This window comes from Camelus dromedarius, chromosome 5 (genome assembly GCF_036321535.1).
Source record: "Camelus dromedarius isolate mCamDro1 chromosome 5, mCamDro1.pat, whole genome shotgun sequence".
Classification (NCBI taxonomy): Eukaryota; Metazoa; Chordata; class Mammalia; order Artiodactyla; family Camelidae; genus Camelus; species Camelus dromedarius.
Window position 1 is genome coordinate 55093516 of NC_087440.1, and position 19780 is coordinate 55113295.

General features: G+C 35.6%; 1 protein-coding gene across 3 annotated transcripts in view; it reads left to right on the forward strand.

Moving 5' to 3' along the window:
* FBXO34 (F-box protein 34) overlaps window positions 1–19780 on the forward strand; it is a 67914-nt gene that overhangs the window by 11553 nt on the left and 36581 nt on the right. The window contains exon 2 of one of the 3 annotated variants that reach the window (XM_031453763.2): window positions 3382–3461. The exons of the other annotated variants lie outside the window; for them this stretch is intronic. The gene's annotated coding sequence lies outside the window, so the exon portion shown is untranslated. The remainder of the gene's footprint in view (window positions 1–3381; window positions 3462–19780) is intronic. 3 annotated transcript variants of the gene reach the window in all.

The window sequence follows — 19780 nt, forward strand, 5'->3', positions numbered from 1 at the left end:
ATACACTAATCATACACAAAAATACATGTATGTATAGGCCAAGACTCGGGCAACTGACATGAAATTAAATGATCTATTTAGGAGTAGTAGATTTTGATTAGTTCTTTTTTATATTGTATATACCATGAAAAGTTAACAGGGTTTATATATATACATTATAAAATAGAGTTGAAAAAAGAAAACTACCTAAGGTCAATTTGGTAAATTTCTGAGAAATCCTCATTTTATTTCAACTTAGGAACTGATCCATAAACTTTAACATTACTATTTGTAACTCTTCGGAATCTGCACTAACAGGAAAGAACCTTTTCCACAACATTGTAAACTGACTATACTTCAATTAAAAAATGTATATATATGAAAGAAAGAACCTTTTCTGTGATTCAGAAGCCTTGTTAGCCTTTTTGATTTAGCGAGCTGCTTTTGTTTATTTTTCACTAAAAGCAGATAGTGAGAAATTAAAAGATATATAATATATATTTCCAGCAGTAGAATGATCCCAGTGCTTCTCTTTTTGGTTAAAATATTTTCTTGCCTTTTTCCTCAAAAGAGTTTTCAGCACTCTCCTTCCCTTTTTCCCACTTATAACAATTTTTATTCTTTTGTCATTTTTGTATCTAGTGGTCTTGGTAATTAAATTCATTGTAGGGTCATCTTGAAACTAAAGTCAGTATAAGTCTTCAAATCATTAAAATCTGAACATACTAAAATTTTAAAAAGTTAAATGAAATATTTAATAGGACTAAAGAACATTTATTTTTTGAATGGGAATGTGTTTGTATGGTTCAAAATGCAAAAGGTGCAAAAAGCGAGTAGTTTTCTTCTCCTGTGCCTTGGACATACTTTTCCCTTACTAGGGCAACCATTGGTACTTGTTTCTTGTATATTCTTCTGGTATATATTCTGTCTTCCCTGTGTTTAAAAACATAAATGGTACCATATTCTATGTACTGTTATCTTGCTCTTTTTTCACTTTCAATTTTGTCATTTTTTTATGTATTGGTATATAAAAAGTGTATTAGTGATAGGAAAACTAAACTAGCAGTGGGTTAAACAATGAAGTATTATTTCTTTCTCTTATGAAAGTTAACATAGGCGATCTAGGGCTGGTATAGCACTCATGACATTGCTCTTTTCTCTTTTTGAGGTATAATAAGTACAGTAAAATGCACAGGTAACACATGGGTAGTTCGCTAAGTTTTGACAATTAGAAGTACCTATATAGCAGACACTGCAGTCAAGATAAAGAGCCCTTTAGCAGATCCTCATTCCCCTTGAGGGCCCTCGCTGTCTCCCTTATGATTGCCTGAGTTCTTTCTGTACTATTATGTCTTCACCTTGTGTTGCCCTTGTCCTCATTGACCTAGGTGGATTTCCAGCTATTGCAACCCATTCTAAGCAGCAGGATGCAAGAAGGGGCAGCAGTATACAGGCTAGCCTTCTTACAGCACTTCCAGTCATGCTTCTTTAGCCAGAATTTAGTTCATGGCCACATCTGAATGCAAGAGAGGTTGAGAAATAAGAGTCTTTACTCTTTTTTCCTATTAGAAACAATGTTGCAGCAAACAACTTTCTTTGAAGTTCTTCTTTTGGGATAAATTCCCAGAAGTGGAACTCTGCTGGGTCAAAGAGTATTTGCAGTTTAAAAAAAAAAAAAAAGAGTATTTGCAATTTGAGAGTACACCTATCTTTTCACATCCTTGCTGACACAGTTTTTTAATATTTGCTAATCTCATTGGTAAATCATGATGGCAAAGGGTAGCTCTAATATGCCTGAAAGGACATTTAAGTAGAGAGAGACAAAGTACTTCTACCCTAGACTTTGATGCCTCAAAAGCATGTACTGCACAGCCAGCTAATATAATGCTAAGTTGGGTGAAGCATATTAAAGCTTGTTACCATTTTATTTAGGCCAGTCATAAGAGGAGACTGATGGTTATGGTTAGAAGAAAAACCCTTCCACCCGTAAATACGCAGGAGTGTTTTTTCAGGAATTGCGCTCTTAAAAACTAGATTAGGACATAAGGTTAAAGTGTTAATTTTTTTGTCTTCTTTTTATTTTCACTCATGTACATTCCCTAATACATAGAAATGTGTTTTCAACTAATCTTAGAGTACTCTTTAACATAACTGGAGACCAAGTAATAAATATATTCCATTTGTTTCTTTTTATATATTTCTTGTTGCAGTTCTCTTAACTTTTCTAGCCTTGCTCTCCAGTTGCTCAGATGAATGATATAAAATATGTTCTGCTAAAATTGTAATTTTTAATAGGATAAGTGTTTGTAAAAATGTTTTCAACTCTGTAAATTCTAGCTTTTGGTTTGGGCTTGAGGGAAAAATTCATAGTATTTTTCTTGGCAGCCAAGTGCTATTATGAGCTATACTTACGTTTGAAGTAGGAAATAGCATAAGAAGGATTTATAATGCATATGTTTTCCCATACCACAGGATGAGGTCTTGGAGAGACCTTTCACTTAGCTACCTTAGTGCATGGCATAGCACCTTGTACTTAGTAGATGGCATTTTTTTCTCTAATTGAAATGGGTCTTGAGAAAGTGTTAGAAAAATTATTAGACTCCCAGTAGCAATATTTTGGCCTGTTGGGGGCAGGGGAAGAAAATATTAATATAATGTCACTGTTAGTACTTTTGAAATGATCAGCTCTTGAGGTGAAGACACTTAAGGGACCAATATCTATTCTCTATAGAGTGGAGAGTTTTGAGGTACTTTCAGTATAGTATCATCCCACTTTATCTGAAGGACAAATTTCTGTAAATCTCTTCTGTATTTTTTTAATAAGCCTATTAAGCCAAATAACTACAAAATACACTTACTGAATGAACTTTGTAGTCAATCTCAGGCCTCTCCCTGAGGTCTTCGTAAATTTGGAATAGAAAGTGTTGCCCATCATACTCTTTTCTCTGTCCTTAGCATGTTTTCTAGTACATGGTTGGTATTCAGTAAATATTTGTTGAATGAATGAGTTGATATTTATAAATTTTTTTGTGGTTTTGCTAGCACAGCTTTTTTGGTGGGGGGAGAAGATGACATTGTTGAGAGAACAGCATTTTTGCTTATTTGTTAGCTGGTGGTGGTGGTGTGAATCACGTAGGCAAGTGCTTGCCTTGGGCTGTTTCCTGTGCCTAGATAAATCTTCATGTCTAACTTGCTTGCCTCTTCCATATCTCTTCTTAAATATCATCTTCTCAAGGAAGCCTACGCTGACCACCCTGTTCAAAATAGCTAAACCAACACTCTTCCCCTACACTTCCAAGTCCCCTTGCTCTAGTCTATTTTGCCCTTATATTAGTTACTTCCTTGAAACGTACACCTTATAGCTTACTTACCATGATTATTTATCATCTTTCTCTCCACCAGAATTAGTTCCTTGAGGATTTCGACCGTTTGTTCACTGTATTCCAAGAGCCTCATAGATGCGCAACAAACATTTGTTGAAGGTAGGAAAGAATGTAATGTGAGAAAGTTGGCTATAAAATAATTTACATTAAAAATTATATTAAAAGTATTTTCGTTACTTAGAAAGTTTTGCTTTTGTCCACTACTGTGTTCCATAAGGATACCAAGGCAAGTAACCTGTGCAAAGTTTAAGGACTCTTGTCTTTTGGTGGAAGAGGGACTGAGTTTGGCTTGCTGAAATGTGTTACCTGCTTCAAGGTTCTAGCATCTTTTTGGTGAATTTGCTTTTCATAGCCTTCGATAATGATTGAGCTAATAAGAAAGAGTCTCTGGGATTGAGTGTGTTCCATTGTGTGCAGATGGAACATCTTTTTCCTGCTGGAGGTGGCTTTCCATGAAGTGAGGCATGACAATATTAATAACTGTCTTCCTTCCTTTCTTTCTTTTGACTAGGTCTCATGGTAAACATTTTATGTGTATTTTTAAAATAATCTTTATAACAACTCTATAAGGGAAGTATTCTTGTCCCTTTTCTCTTGGAGAAAACTGAGTCTTAGAGGTTATTAAGCAGTTTGCCTAGGCAGGGTGTTGGAACTGGATTTCAAACACAAGCAGTCTGCCCTATAGAGGAACGTCATTATACAAAAAGCCTTCCTAGTGAAGAGCACCCAGAAGTGAAAAAGAAATTAGCAACAACTTAGTGAGACTCTAATGTCACAAAGAGACCTTTATCTTTCATTTGCTCCAGCTTCCCATGACTTAAGTAGATTGAATGAGACCACTGTGATTGAAGCAGTAATGTTATGTTAAAGTTAACCAATACTAATTTAAATAAAGTATGATTTAGGTAAAAGCAGAGCTGGCTCCTAATCAGATCCTCTATTACTTAGACTTGTAGTTTAGCTCAAGAACAGTTTAGCTTATCTCTGGGGCAGAATTTGTATGCTCTTCCTTCATCTTCCCTAAAAAGTAGATTCAGCAGGAAGGCAAAATTTACCATGTGGCTGTATAGGAAGTATAATTTAGTGGAGAAGTAGAAGAGTAGACAGTAGGTAGGTTTTGCTGTTCTTCTGGATTTTTAAGGAAAAAAACTTCCCTATAATTTGTATAAAATTATACTAAATGGAAATAACCATCCACCTGCCTACTGTATAAAATAATTTGTAATTTCAAAATTTGATTAGAAAATTCTGATTCTTTAATATGAATTACTTTTTGAACCTTAATTAGCTGTTTTGTCTTTTTTTCCTAGTAGGATCACATATTTCATTCCCTGCCAAAAAAATATTTCTTCTCTGCCCTAGGAAGCCTCAGACTATACCTGGTTATCTCTAGTATCATAAATTAATTTTAACTTCAGTTTTAAAACAATGGTGATTTAGCGGGTAACCTAGAATCTATAATTGCAGGAAGTTATGCTTAAGGATACATATTTATATGCTAAAGCCAGTGATAACGCTTTCCATAGAAGGTGCAGGGACACTATTGTGTACATAGCTAGTAGAATCATTTTATTTAAAAATAAATTCTCCAAAGAAGACATGAGGTACTTTTTTTTGGAGATGCGTTGAGATTGTTTTGTAGCTCAAGATGATTATTGGTGAAAGAGTCTTTCCCGTCTAGATTTCTAGAACTGTGATGAGAATATCAAACTTAATTAGGTACTTTTTTCAATGCTCTCATCCAATTTTAGTGGGATGAAAGCACTGACAAGTTTTTTTCTTGCACTTTTTTTCCCCTTTAAAGGAACCAGCAAAGGCTTCTTTCTCAAGTACATGTTTGTGGAGGGGGGAAGCATAATGGTTCAGAAGAATTTATGATGACAGTGGTAATCCCGTTGTCCTATGTGTCCCCACCCACATCCCTCCCCAAAGGAACCACTTCAGTTTCTCTGTTTGATTTTTCTAGTGATAATCCCCCATTATTAACATGCTTATACTTCTCTTTCTTGATTTGTCAATTTTATGCATTATCTATTGACTTTCTGGAGTGATAGTCAAGATTTAGATCCCATTTACCATCTGTCAAGAATTATAAAGGATCTGAGAGTTCACTTGAAGCTAGCAAATTAGCCTGCCACAATTTCATGGATGCTGGTAGAAGATACAGACTCCTATTCTGGTAGAAGGCAGAGTCAGAGATGAAGTACAGTTTATTACTCACAGCAATAACAGTAACCAGAGTATCAGCATTCATTTGTGCCAGTGTCACAAACCTCAGTTGCCACAGGGCACTGCAGAGAGACAGCCTGTTCACATAGTGGGTTCTGATACTGGAGAAAAGTCTGAGTTTAGGGATTCCAAATATTTTGTAATGGGCTGTAAGCATGCCTGCCCTTTATTCCAAAGGGAGACAATATGCCTTCTCTTTGCTCTGAAAGAAGACACCTTCCATGTTCTAAGGTTGTTCACTATATGAATATACTTGAAAATATAGTCCAGAGCAAAAAGCAGACAATGCCTTGCTTGCAAGAAAAGAAAGAGACCCTTGAATTATTTCCCAGCACCACTACCCTATCCCCTACCTTCTTTCTGATACAATTATATATCATTATTTTTAGCTCTCTGGTCACCTTAGTAAATACTTTATATCTATCTTATTTTACTAGCAATAGATAGTTTCTTTTGGCTTCCTGCTGTGAAAGAGGAGTATTTTGTTAGGGATGCTTATAAATGTTAGAAAACCAGTTCAATCAGAAAGGAAATTGGTTTTCAGAACTGAGAGTCCAGAAGGATAGAATAGAATTGGAGCCAGGTGCTCAAATGTTGCTTTGAAGATTTGGTCTCTCCCTATCTCCAGCTTCTTTCTTCCTTTAGTTTTGTTTTCAGTACCCTCCTCTTTCACCCTTCTCCCCCATCCATACTGATTCTAGGCTGTGTGTTTATTTCTGAACAGCTGCTATGACAAGGTGGAGAGAACAGATTAGAGTAGTTAGAGCCTGGTCACATGCCCAGATGGAGATGGGGATGGACTCAGCCTCATTTGAATCACATGTTTTGGGGTGGGGAGAAGGTAGTTCTGCAAAGATAAAACAGGATGCCATAACCTCTCAATATCAGAGTTCCCAGTTGTATTGGGGGGTGGGTTAACTAGCTTTTATAACTTTCTTAATTTTTTCATTTTCTTAAAGATAATATGAAATTTCTGGTATCTCCCTTTTTCATAGTTACCCCTCTCCTGATGCACTGTATCCTTCTGCTCCAATCTGCTTTATTTAGTACTGCTCAGGTGACATGGTGTGAGTGGCCTTTGTTATATTCCTATTTCCCATATATTCCTCTTTATTGCTTTATTGCCTTGTTTTGCTGGGGTACATACTACTGTAAGATGTGTAGGAGGTAAATTTTTAGTAATTCCATGTCTGAAATGTTTTTTTTATTTTATTCTTTAAAATTTTTTTTATTTTTTAATTTAATTTAAAAATTTTTATTCTTAAAATGAAATGTTAGTGTGGCTGGGGATAGAATTCTGGGTTGAACATAATTTTCTGTCAGACTTTATTGCTTCATTGTTTGCTAATGTTCTTCAATATTGATGAGAGAAATCTTAGACCAGTTTGATTCTTTTTTCTTTACGGATGAGCTGCCTTTTCTCTGAAAGCTTTTACCATCTTTTTTGTCTTTGTTGTCTGAAATTTCCCAGTGATGTGTCTTGGTGTAGTTATTCATTTGAGCACTGAGTGGACCCTGTTAATTGGAAAACTCTGTCTTTTAACTTATTAAATCTTTTAATTGTGGAAAGTTCATATTTCTCTGGAAACTTCCTCTCTTCAATCTTCTTTCCTTTTCATTCTGTATTTTTTGTTAGTTAAATGCTGACCTCCTGGACTTATGTTTGTGTGTCCTTCGGTAATTTCTTGTCTCTGTTTCCTGTTTTTGTCTACTTTCTAGATATTGTGTCCACAATATAAAACCTTATATACTGCCTTTTTTTTTAACTTTAGAAAATCTTTTCTCATACTTTTTTTGCCTTTTCACAGCCTCCTGTCTTACTTTATAGATGCAACATCTTGACTTTCTGAGGTCTCAATTAGAGAGCTTTTAACAGGTTCTGTTTTGTTTATGAATTGTTTCTTCCTTTGTCATATTTCTTTCAGTTTTTGTTTCCTTGTCTCTTTCATGTAACAGATGTTTGATTCTGATTTAACCAGTCAAATGAAAAAAATGAAGCAATATGATATAGAACTGATTGGGATCTCTGTACCTAGACAGGGTCTATCGATTGGTGAACTTTGCATTAGGATGAGCAGTTAGGGGGTCTTATTATCCTTGGTCAGTGGTGTTAATGCCTATAATAGCTGCCACTAATTCCTTCTAGACTATTTAATTTCATTAAAAAAGAACCTTCTGGGTTTTTTTGGTTTTATTGTTTTCATTTGTTTGTTTGTTTATTTTTTAAATAATGTAAAGCCTCAAAGGTAACTAGGAATGCGAGGAGAGTCAATGATCTGGGGTCTAGAAATGTTCAAGTAGTCATCTTTCCTGTGTTTCAGAGTGAAATTTTATGGTACAGGGTAGTATAGCAGAGAGTAGCCCAGATGTTGGAACCAGACTGCTTGGGTTCAAGTCTGATTCTGCCACTCAAGTATATGTAAGTGACTTAACAAGTTACTTAACCTCTTAGTGCCCCACTTTTTTCATCTGTAATTTTTGGACAATAATAGTATCTACCTACCTATTAGAGTTGTTACGAGGATTTAGTTTAAAAAATGCTTATTAAATACCTGGCATTTAGTAAAATCTCAGAAAGTGTTAATTTTCCTTCTCTCCTTACGAATAATAACAATTATGTGATTTAGGTATGGTGGTGGTTGCCCACAGCAGGAATTTTGGTAGGATTAGGTAATTTTAGATTATGTTTTTCTCTTTAAAACCTTAAAGAATACTTGGTATCGTTACTTGAAGTGCTGAAATGTATATGTGCAAATGTTTTCATACGGGTCCTTCAAAGGTCCTCCTCTTCCCCACCACAGAAGGATCTCACTAAAGATAACTTGATAAAGGTAGTCTTGGAGCACAACCAGAAAACTCAGAATGAAGAAATACTATTTTCATGCCCAGAAACTTTATGTACAATCAGAGTCATATGTGCTCAGGATGTTAGGGAAGCTTTGTTCCCATACAAAACACACACTGACATTCCTACTTCTTGAACTTGAGAAACGTTGAAAGTTTCTTTATAAGTGGATATCTAGAACAGGACTGGCAGGAGGAAAATATTTCTTGAAAAAAAAATTTTTTTTTTTTGCCTCAAGTGGAACACCATGTGACTTTCCCTACCGTACTCTCTGTTGACTGTTTGTAAAAATCAAGTGAGTTAAATGAGTAAAACTTGTGTAGTGGTTCTTGCCCTCCTCCCCCCAAACTTGGCCCTTTAGTTTAGATTATTTATATTGTTTTTTTTTCCTTCTCACACATAGTGGAAGTCATCCTTGGAATCTATAATTGTTACTTTGTTATTATAATTATTGTTATTTACTTTTAAAAATGGAAACACATTTTTAGTCACTGAGCTGCCATGTATTTACCAGTTAGTTTCAACATTTTGCCATACTTGTTTATTTTTGTTACAATTTTAAAAGTTTTTTAAAATAAATTCTGTACATCAATTTATTTTAACCCTAAATATATCAATACGTGTCTTTAAAAAAAGGCATTTTCCCCCATAACCACAATGCCATTATCCTACCTAACAAAGTTAACAGATTGACCTAGCTTCTGAATTTTAATCTCCATCTTAGTATCATCAAATTCCTGTATGTCATCTAAAACCCAGATATATTCAATTTAGTGGTATCTGATCTGGTTTCATTTACATAAAATATATTTTGCAAATGCTTGACTTTCTAACTTGTTACGGAAATTTTTAATCACATAAAAGTAGGTGATATTCATTAGTAAACTCCCATGTACCTGTCACCCAGCTTTGGCAGTAATCAACTCTTGCCCAACTTTATTTCATTTATTCCCTTCCCACTTCTTCAAGCTGAATTATTTTCAAGTGAATCGCAGATATCATTTCATTTGTAGTCTAGTGTATCTATAAAAGATAAGGACTCTTTAAAAAATAATATAGATGTATATCATCCCCCTTTAATTCCATAATATCACCAAATATCCAGTGTTCAAACTTCCAGTTGTCCCAAGTGTTTGGATCAGTATCCATGTAAATTTCCTAATTTGCAATTGGTTGGTAATGACGTTTAAGTCCCATTTAATCTAGTGGCTTCCCTCACTGCCACTCTTTTTCTCTTTCTCTTGCAGTCTATTTATTAAAGAAATCAGGTTTTATGTCCTTCAGAGTTTTTCAGAATCTGGAGTTTGATGATTACAGTGGCTTAGCTTAACACGTTCCTGTGTCTTCTTTATCTCTTGTAAATTGGTGATTGAATGTGGAAGCATACTTACTTTCAGAATATATTACACACACACATGTTATAGACTTAAAATGATACAAAAGGGTATATATTGAACAGTCATTTTCCAACACAGTACGTTAGGTATCTTACCCAGAGGAAAGTATTGTGTCTAGAGTGAATGACCTGTTTTTATTAAGCTGTCACATCATTAAGCATACTGAATATTCTAGTAATTCTGAAGATACAAAGGTTATTATTTTGTACATTTTAGAATTTGATTATAAGTATATGACGGCATTTAAGATGCGGCATTTTCGTTCTGGCAAAGCAGAATTTGTAAGTGAGATGATAGCTAATTGGAAATTGTAAGTCAGATTCCTTGGCACTGCAATGGACTACTTTTCACACAATGAACAACATGAACAGTAGCTCTGTTAAGGGAAACATTAAAAAGAGCCTTTATTAGCATTACTCAATATCTGGTACATTTAGCTTTATTTTCTTAAATATGGAGTTCTATGGTTTTTTCATCCGTAAAAGGAGGGCAGTATTTATATGAATGGCCTTTGGTTGGTCTTGAGTGAGAAAGTACCTAGCACGGTTCCAAGTGTGGTAGAGACACTTGAATGTTAATTTCCTTTTCTATAAGCATGGCCAGAATTAACTATGAGACTCCTTTAAAGTCTTCAGTAGAAAGTTTTAGGTACAAGTTGGGTGGCCAAGGGAAACCATACACAGTTTAAAGGGTTAAGTTGGATCAAGAACCTGTCTGTCAAGAGGGAGCCAGGGTATACAATCTGAGCCACTTGGTCAAGACAGGTTGTGGGACAGCTGGTTAGAACAGGTGAGTTATGCCACATGTATCCATGTGGTTCACTACTGTTTCTTGTGTCAGCACTCCTCTCCGGGTTTGCTCTCTGGCAGATAACTACAGTTCAGAAGATAGGTATTAGATCAATTCTAGGAACATAGGAAGAATGATTATTGGATCACTAGGAAGACAGAGCAGCAGAGGGGGCCATGGGGAGTCAGGGACCAAGCAGGCTGACTGGCCAAAAGATGTAGTTGTAGCTCTAGCATTTTTAGACCTCCTGCCTTCTCTTATAAAGCATAGGCTATTAATTCTTTTGATAAAATTTATGTGTTATCACCATTACACGAGTTGCCCCAGCTGTTGAAAAATGATTATACTAGAGTGAGCACTAATTTGATTTGCTTTGAACAAAGAGACATGACCTATCTGCATAATTATAGTATAAACTGGGTATTGCGCTAAGTGATCTAATCCTCTTCGCAACTCTGAAATACCAGACTCAGAAGTAGTGACTTGCCAAGGCCATAGAACTAAGAAATGGTTACTCCTAGAGTGGAATCCAGGCTTTACATAGAAGTGAGGTGATATTTTGCTTAAAAAATGGGGGGAGGTATCCTTGAAGTAAATTACTATATCTAAACTAAGGCCATAATACCGTAATTTACTACCTTTTACCAAATTTCACAAATTAGAATTTGATAGCTGGTACATCCCCCAACCCCCAACATGTAGGTAAACTAGAATTGGAGTCTGTAGTTTCGTAGGTGTTAGCCTGTGGGGAGCTGTTGGGAAGGGAAGAATTTGGATCCTCTGTAGTTGTAAAGTTTCTAGGACTTTTGAAACCTTGGGAACATTTTTTTCCCCCTTATTCCCTTAATTTTCTTCTCCCTCATTTTGCTTCCCACCCCTATTCCCCAAGAAAAGTAATCATATTTGTGAAAGAGGGCTGAGGGTGTTCTGAACCCAGCAGGTTCAGACAAGTGTTAAGTGTGAAGGACAGGGAGCCATGCTTGCTAGGAGCAAGTTACTGCCCTAGAAGAAATGAGTCCTTATTGGAGAGAGCCTGGGTACAAGGGTAGTAAAGAGAGAGATGATTTCAGTTCATCTTGAAAACTGTCATTCATGTGGATCCTGTGGGTCTAATGTAAAGAGCAGTTGTCTCACTAGACTGCTGGAAGGCCCTCCTTGTTCTGTGTCCAAGTGCGTGAGAGGTATTTTTTTTTTTTTTGAACTATAGTGAGGGGTCTGTTGAGCACATAGGAGCAGAGTTTAGAGTCTAAGAAATAGTCAAGGACATTGTACATTCATTGCCTGGAGAAGAAGTTACCCACAGTGGCCTGGGTTGTTCTCATACAGTAAAATAGAAAAGAACAACAAAAACAAAATGATTCTCAGTTCCCTAAATTTCAGCAGTTTGTTTGGAGATTAATTGATTCATAGATTTAGTGGGAGGTAATTAGGTTTATTAATTTATTTTTAGGGGAGGTACTGGGGATTGAACCCAGGACCTCTGCATGCTAAGCACGCACTCTACCACTTGAGCTATACCCTCCTACCTTGGAGATCCATATATAATAGTAAATTTGTAAGTGAATTGAATTAGTAACTTTTTGCTTGGTCGGTGTTGCAACTCTCATGGTTCCTTTCCCTACTGGGAATCCAGGTGCACTCTTGAGAAAGGTACTTCGTTATGTCACCTGACGTGTGTTCACCTGGCATTGGTGATCTGCTGAAAAACACTTGAGATGTATCTCGTAATTCCATGAACTTGGGACCCTGAATATACCAGGGTCTAATACTGTGATGGTGTTAAATAAATAAATTTCATCCTTTTGTGTTTAGGTTTTAAATTTTGAAAAACATGCGATTAGTTCTTTGGCAGTTTTTTTTAAAGAATTTTTAATGTGTTTAATACTCTGGTGGTATTTGCATACACATTTTAAAAATTAATAGCTAATTTCTAATTCATTTATAACATAAATATACTACTCATTTGTTCAGCTAAAGCAAACAACCATCAGATCAAATAAAAACAACCCTTACCCTTTATTCCAGTTGAAATTTTTGTTAGCTTTTGTTCTTTGGTTTTCTGTCATAGTTCAGGCTATTTGCAGGGTATCCTTTTATGCTAAAGTTATAGTTATAAGAAACTGGCCGTCTTGGGTGAGAGTGGCAGAATTCTACAGCCTTAAATGAACTTACTGACTCACCATCTGCCCTTACTGCTCACCGTTTTCTTTTCAAAAAAAAGTAGACAGATTTGCTAACATCATTGGGCAAGGGGCACAAACATAGCATTATACTTTGGAAGATAGCGGCTGTGTTAAATCTTCGTCACTCTCTTTTGAAAATACTCAAAATACAAAATAGCCCTAAAGAGGAGAGGTACAAAGGTGCTTTGATATCACTACAGAGTTGAATGTCTCATTTGCAAACACTTTTAAGTAACATTGTATTGTATAATCGGCTTCTCCTATTAGCTTGTTTGGATATATTGGTGTCCCTTTTCTTCCGTTTATGGCTCACCAGTGTCTGTGTGAATGGCTCTGTGAACAATAGACTTTACTCACTGTTTTGTGTTATCTGTTATCCATGGGCCAAATCCATAGTTCAAGTGATAAATCTATTTAACAACTTTTACTCTTCCCTTTATAAATCAACTATAATAATCTATATACCAAAGGATATTTGGAAAAAGCGGGAATATGAATTTGAACCTAAGTTTTTAAAGTTTACTTTAGGGGGACTCATAAACAGTTTTTCTTTTGTTTTTCTATTTTTGTTTTGATTAATAAAATAACTTAAATGTTGATTCTGATCAGAAACTTCAGAAGAGATCTCAAAAGAGCTGAAATTTGAAGTGTTTACAAAGATAGCTCCCTTCTCTTAAATACTCACGAGCGTATTTGCTAAGCATTTTACATGCATGTGTGTTAAGGACATAGAACAGGATTATTGTTGTATTACTAGACCCATGAATGAGATACTATTTTTAGGCTCCCTGAGAGGTTCTAATATGCAGCTAAGGTTGAGAACAGTTGCTCTAGGAAGACTCACAGATTTCTGGCTTGTTCCTCTGGGTGGATGGTTGTGCATTTTGAAGAGAAAATGTGGAAAGAGGCTTTGTGTGTAAATACACGGTGGGGTTGGTGGTTGGAAATAGGATCTGAGGCCCAGAGACAAAGTCAGTTCTAGAGATGTGGTGTGGGAGAATTATCGGCAGCGAGATGGTACTCAAATTTAGGGGATTGAGTGAAAATACCCTGGGAAAGCTTGCATGATGAAGACAAGACCCAGAATCCTGGGGAACCTTGAAATGTTTTGAGTGGGAGGAAGGAGAGAAACAGAGTAAGTGTTCCAAAAAAAAAAAAAAAAAAGCAGCCTTAACAAGGGAATGTGTGGTATTTCAGAAGCCAAGGGACAAGATAGGGTCAGGATACAGGTTGCCTGGCATATGGTAGGTGCTCCATAAATTCTTGTTGCAAGTAGAATTTTGTGAATTTTAAGGGATTATAAATTTCCACTGGGTTATCAGTTAGGATGTTGCTGGTGACCTTGGTTAAAACTAATTTAATTGGAGTGGTATTTCTCCTTCCTTACTCTGGGCTCCTCTTAGTCTCCTTTGTAAATTCCTTATCCTCTATCATTGTTCTGTAGAGCTTTGCTCTAGGCTATTGGTTCTCCAAGTGTGGTTCCCCAGACTACATCAATATCAGTATCACCTGGGAACTTGTTAGAAATGAAAATTCTCGGGCCCCACTCAGAGCTACTGAGTCAGAAGCTCTGGGGATGGGATCCAGCCATCAACGCTCCAGGTGATTGCAGTGCTTACTGAAATTTGAAACCAATGTTTTAAGACCTTTTCACTGTCCATGCTTTCTCCTTAGGTATTTAGTCTGAAATCATGGCTTGAGTTACCATGCTGTATGCCTAGACTTTCAAATTTGCCTCCTTGGTCCAGTTCTTCTGAGGACGAGGTCCACAGATCCAGCTGTCTGTTACTTGTTTTGACCTTGGAGTCTCACAGTCATAGGCACTATCATCCCTGCAGATGTTCACACTAGAAACCTGAGCTTGATCACTTTCCTACACAAATACTGACAAGTTCTAAGTACATTTCACTTTACTGGCTTACACACACAAATGAAATAGTGATAATTTAAAAATGAGTAAATGGCTTCTAAGTTGTATGAAACAAGACATGTTTTTCAGGAAGTCTCAGTTCTCAGAGCTGCCAATGATTGATCAGCCTGTCTTGTTCAGTGTGATTCCAGAGTTTAATGGTTAAGTATAGATATTATAAAGCATGGTCTCTAAACCCAAGTTAAGTACTTCATCTGGTGCTCAACTGAAGAAACGTGTGTAAATGTATAACGTATCTGGTTACTGTACAGGATTGAATATACCAAACTATGTCATAATTTATTGATAGGCAATTTCCAAGAAAGGGTGGGTGGTGAAGAGTGTGGAGGACTCTGGGGCCAGAATGCTTTCGTTCAAGTCATAGTAGCACCGCTTGCTGTGACCTTGGGCAAGTTACTTTTCTCCACTATGCCTCACTTTTCCTTATCTGTACCTCAGTGAGGCTAATAACCATCTATACCTCAAAGAGCTATTAGGATTAAATACAAAAATTAAGGGTTTGGTGTAAGTGGTGCCTAGCACACAGGTAAAGATTCAATAAATGTAAGCTACATTATTACTATCTCTTCTGCTTCACTCTATTCCAGCCATTTTTGAATTCTCTTAGCTACTAGTATCTATTCAGACATGCCATGTGCTTTTGTTTTAAAACACTTAGGCATCCAGGTCTTCTCTAAAGTCTCCTCTGAGTCCCCAGATTAGGTTACCTTTCCTTTTATGTTTCCTAATACCCTCTGCTTCTTCACAGTGCTTTGTAAACTTTTTTTTAAGCGACGGCTTTATTGAAATTTATGTGTTATTTATTCACATACCACACAATTAACCCATTTAAAGTGTGCAGTTCAGTGCTATTCACAGAGTTGTTCAACCATTGCCAAAATCAATTTTAGAACATTTGATTCAAGTCATGAGAGTATCACTTGCTATTATGAAGATACCAAAAGGAATCTCTATACTCATTAGCAGTCACTCTATATTTCCTCCATCCCTCCCAGCTACTGGTAACCACTAAGTCTGCTTTCTGTCTCTCTAGGTTTGCTTATTCTGGAAATTTCTTATAAATGGAATCATACATTATGTGGTCTTTTGTGTTTGGCTTCTTTCACTTAGCATAATGTTTCCAAGGTTCATCCATGTAGCACATATCAGTACTTCATTCCTTTTTAATGGCTGAATAGTAAAGTATTTCATCATATGGATATACACTGTTCATAAATTGATGGACATTTAGGTTGTTTCTACTTTTTGGCTATTATGAATAATGCTATTATGAACATCTACATACAAGTTTTTGTGTGAATGTATGTTTCCATTTCTCTAGAGGACATACCTAGGAGTGGAATTGCTGAAGCATATGGTAACTGTAGGTTTAATCTTTTGAAAAACTGCCAAACTGTTTCCCATAGCTCCTGCGTATTTTACATTTCTAACACCAGTGTATGACAGTTCCAATTTATCCATACTCTTGCCAACATTTATTATCTCTTTTTGATTCTAGCTATCCTAAATGGGTGTGAAGTGGTTTTGATTTGTGTTTCCCTGGTGGGTAATGATGTTGAGCGTCTTTCCGTGTGTTTACTGGCCATTAGTATATCTTCTTGGGAGAAATGTCTATTCATATTCTTTTCCCATTTTTTAATTGAGTTATTTCTTCGTATTATTGAGTTACAAGAACTCACTATGTATTCTAGATACAAATCCTTTATATAACAGATACATGATTTGCAAATATTTCTTCCATTCTGGTAGATTGTATTTTTCACTGTCTTGATAGTTAAAGTTAAAAGTTTTAAATTTTGGTGGAGTCTGCTTTTTCTTCTGTTGCTTGTACTTTTGGTGTCATGTCTAAGAAACCGTCTCCTATTCCAGGGTCAGGAAGATTTACACCTATGTTTCTTCTAAAAGTTTTATGGTTTTAGCTTTTAAATGTTATATAACTATTTTTCTGTCTTCCTTGTTAGAATGTCAGCACCATGGGAGGGCTGGGATGGTGTTTATCTAATTTATTTGTTCTTTGGGCCTCACTTAAGGCTTGGAAAATGCTAAGTGTTTGATAGTAATTGTTAAAGTTTTGGAAAGACAGACTTTAAGGAGCTATTATCAAATACGTTAAAACATCTAACTCAGTCCCCCTATACTCTCCCACCACTTTATTTTATTGTGAACTTGAATAATTTTATGTTTCCGTAAGATTTTTTTTTTGATCCATAGCATTGTTAATTGCAAAACAAAAGCATAAAACAAAATACCCCAAACCTGAAGCTTCCACAAATGCCAAGTGATTAGTAGAGTTTCTATACTTCAAAGCAGTGAGAGTGAGGTGAGGTTTGATTGAATTATTTATTAGTCTTCTATGTTGTGTTCAGTTAAGCTGTTTTTTTATTTTGACCTTTACCTAGGCTCCAAATACATACAACAGATTGAATTTTCTTATTTATATATATATTTTTTATTTTAAACATACTTCATTTATAATAATAGTTTAGGAAAGATTTGCAGCATTTTCTTGTTTTGGGCAGTTTTTTTTGGAATGCCATTTGAAGACATGAGCTGAATCTCTGTTTTGGCTTTTTACAGTGCTTTGGGCAAAGTGCTAAACTTCTTGCTTCATTCTCACTGGATTTGCCAGATAGGTTTAAAAGTATGGTCTCAGTCTTAATGATAATGATTTTGCCTGAAGTCACTGTAAATAATGAATAGTTTAGGTGGCCAGCCTGTTTTTATTGTGATCATTTTTCTAGGTTTGGAGTTCTGGGTGAGGCTGGTTTTCAGTATACATATATTTATAAAAGATTTATTAAAAATGTGGGTTTTACCTACTTTGGTTTTGTGATTTTTGAGCAGAAATTGTAAATGGTTCCTATCATTAGAGCAAATTAGGGCAGTAGGTGCTGAATCTACTGAGAAACTGCTCAAGAAGAGCTTAAATGCTTTGGGGTTCTTTAAAAAACAGCCTGAGAATATACTCAGCTTTCAGTTTAGAGTGAGCAATGGATTTCTCTCATACTAGGTCTTAACCTAAAATACAAGTTCTAATTAATGAGTTAGAATTGTATCTGGAAATAATGTCTCAAAAATATAAGTCTTAAAAGCAAGCTATTAAAGTTGTTTTATTAACGTTTTTCACTGAATCAGTTCAATAGTGAGATTTCTCCCAAGACCTGAATTTTATCCTCCATTTTCCCCTCCATTTTACTGCTGATAGTACTACATCTGTTTGTAAGGCTTCATTTATGTGATTGTAGTCATGTCATTGTTTGAGCTCCTTTTTGCTCCTCTTCTGATTTTTGCCTTGAAGCCAGTTAACAGAGCATTAACTCATGCAATTAATTTAGGCTGAATACATTGAATAAAATATTGACATGCCACAATGACGCATAAAGTGCTGCGTTTTAACCTGTGTAGTTTAGTGGTAGAGTAGCTTTCATTTTATCAAATGATTATTACATTCCAGATGAAAGGCCTACTTAAATGCGTGTGCTTGTATATAATACATATTCTCTTCCCAGTCAATCATTTAAAAAACAATTAGTTTATTGTCTTCTTGAAAGTGAGCCATGAGTTGAGTTTTATGAATACCAAACTTTCAAAAACAATTGCTTAATATTTTGGACTTCATTATGATTAGAAAAATGGAATCAGGAAAACCATATGGGAGAACAATTTGTTTCCTGAGGAATAAGAGCAGTAGAATAACCACAATAAACCAAGTGTTAGGCTTTATACTGTTACTTATTTTCTTTATGAAGTTTCTACTTTTATTAAATGTGAAACACCTGTGTTTCTCTAGCGTTCCAGTGCCTATATTTAAAGGTTTCCACTATAGTTGTTTCTACATAGCCTCCTTCTGAAAATTGTATGTCAAATCTAATATCTATTGCATATATAAATCTGCAGATTATACAAGGAGATACTAAGCATCTTTGTGCTTAAAACAGGTCATATATAGATCTTAGTAAACGGAAACCTTCTTCGACTAGTGCTTTTCAAATAGAAAAATTTTTTATTGTGTAAAGGAGGAGGAAACTTAGCATCTGCATTAGGATCATTTTTTCCCATATCCTATTCGCTAATTTGAAGATTGTTTAGTATGGTATCCACCCATTTCATTTGGCTGCAACCTTTGCTCTTATGAAAGTAAGACTGATTGTTCTGAATTGCTGTGTATATGTGCTTTGGCAAAGCATGAAGGTACCCTTAATAACACTGCCATTGTCTTTAAAACAGCTTGCAGTTATGACTACAAATAAAGAGGGTGTGACAGGAGGGCATGACAGATAATGGTTCTTTTTTCCACCCCTAGTGTTTAATAAATCTGCTTTGGACTGTGAGCCTTTTGTGTTCTCTGGACTACCTACTGTATTTTCTATATGTTGTTCCTAGTCAACTTAAATGTTTGCATATAACTTTAACATGTCTACAGTCGACCACCTTATTTTGTGGAGGCAAGCAAAACAGTGTGTGGGGAGAAGTTGAGTGGCCTTGCCTCTATTGGCCTTTTTTCCCCACTTGCACACTTAAATACTTATGTACTCAAATTATTTTGTGTAAGTATTGTCCTGCAAATGTTTGTTTACTTCTGTCTGGTTTAGAAATTTGGGAATGGCCTTCGGTTTTAATTGACTTCCTTTTTCAATGCACAGTAATACTGTGTAATTTGTTTTTGAACAAATAGTTTCTGTGGAAAAAAATTGCTGGCCATTTGGGTGGCTCTGTTTTAGATTCCGGAGAGATTCTGTACTGACCGTGAAGTAAGGATATTATTTGTGCCATACTTTATTCTATTTTAAATAACTTTGTCAAGTGATAGGGGAGAAAGTAAATGTCCATAATGCAGAAGTCAGAAAAACTTCCATACTGCTTTACACAGTTATCTTTGAATCATATATTCCTCATTGACTCTTTTAAGAAAAGGGACTGACATTTAATTATGGCAACCTCTTATGTTGTTAGCATTTATTCCTATTTTACTGATTCAGAAATGGAGGATCAGAGAAAACAAGCATTTTGCATAGAGTTCCAGGCACCTATCTTGTAACAGTCTG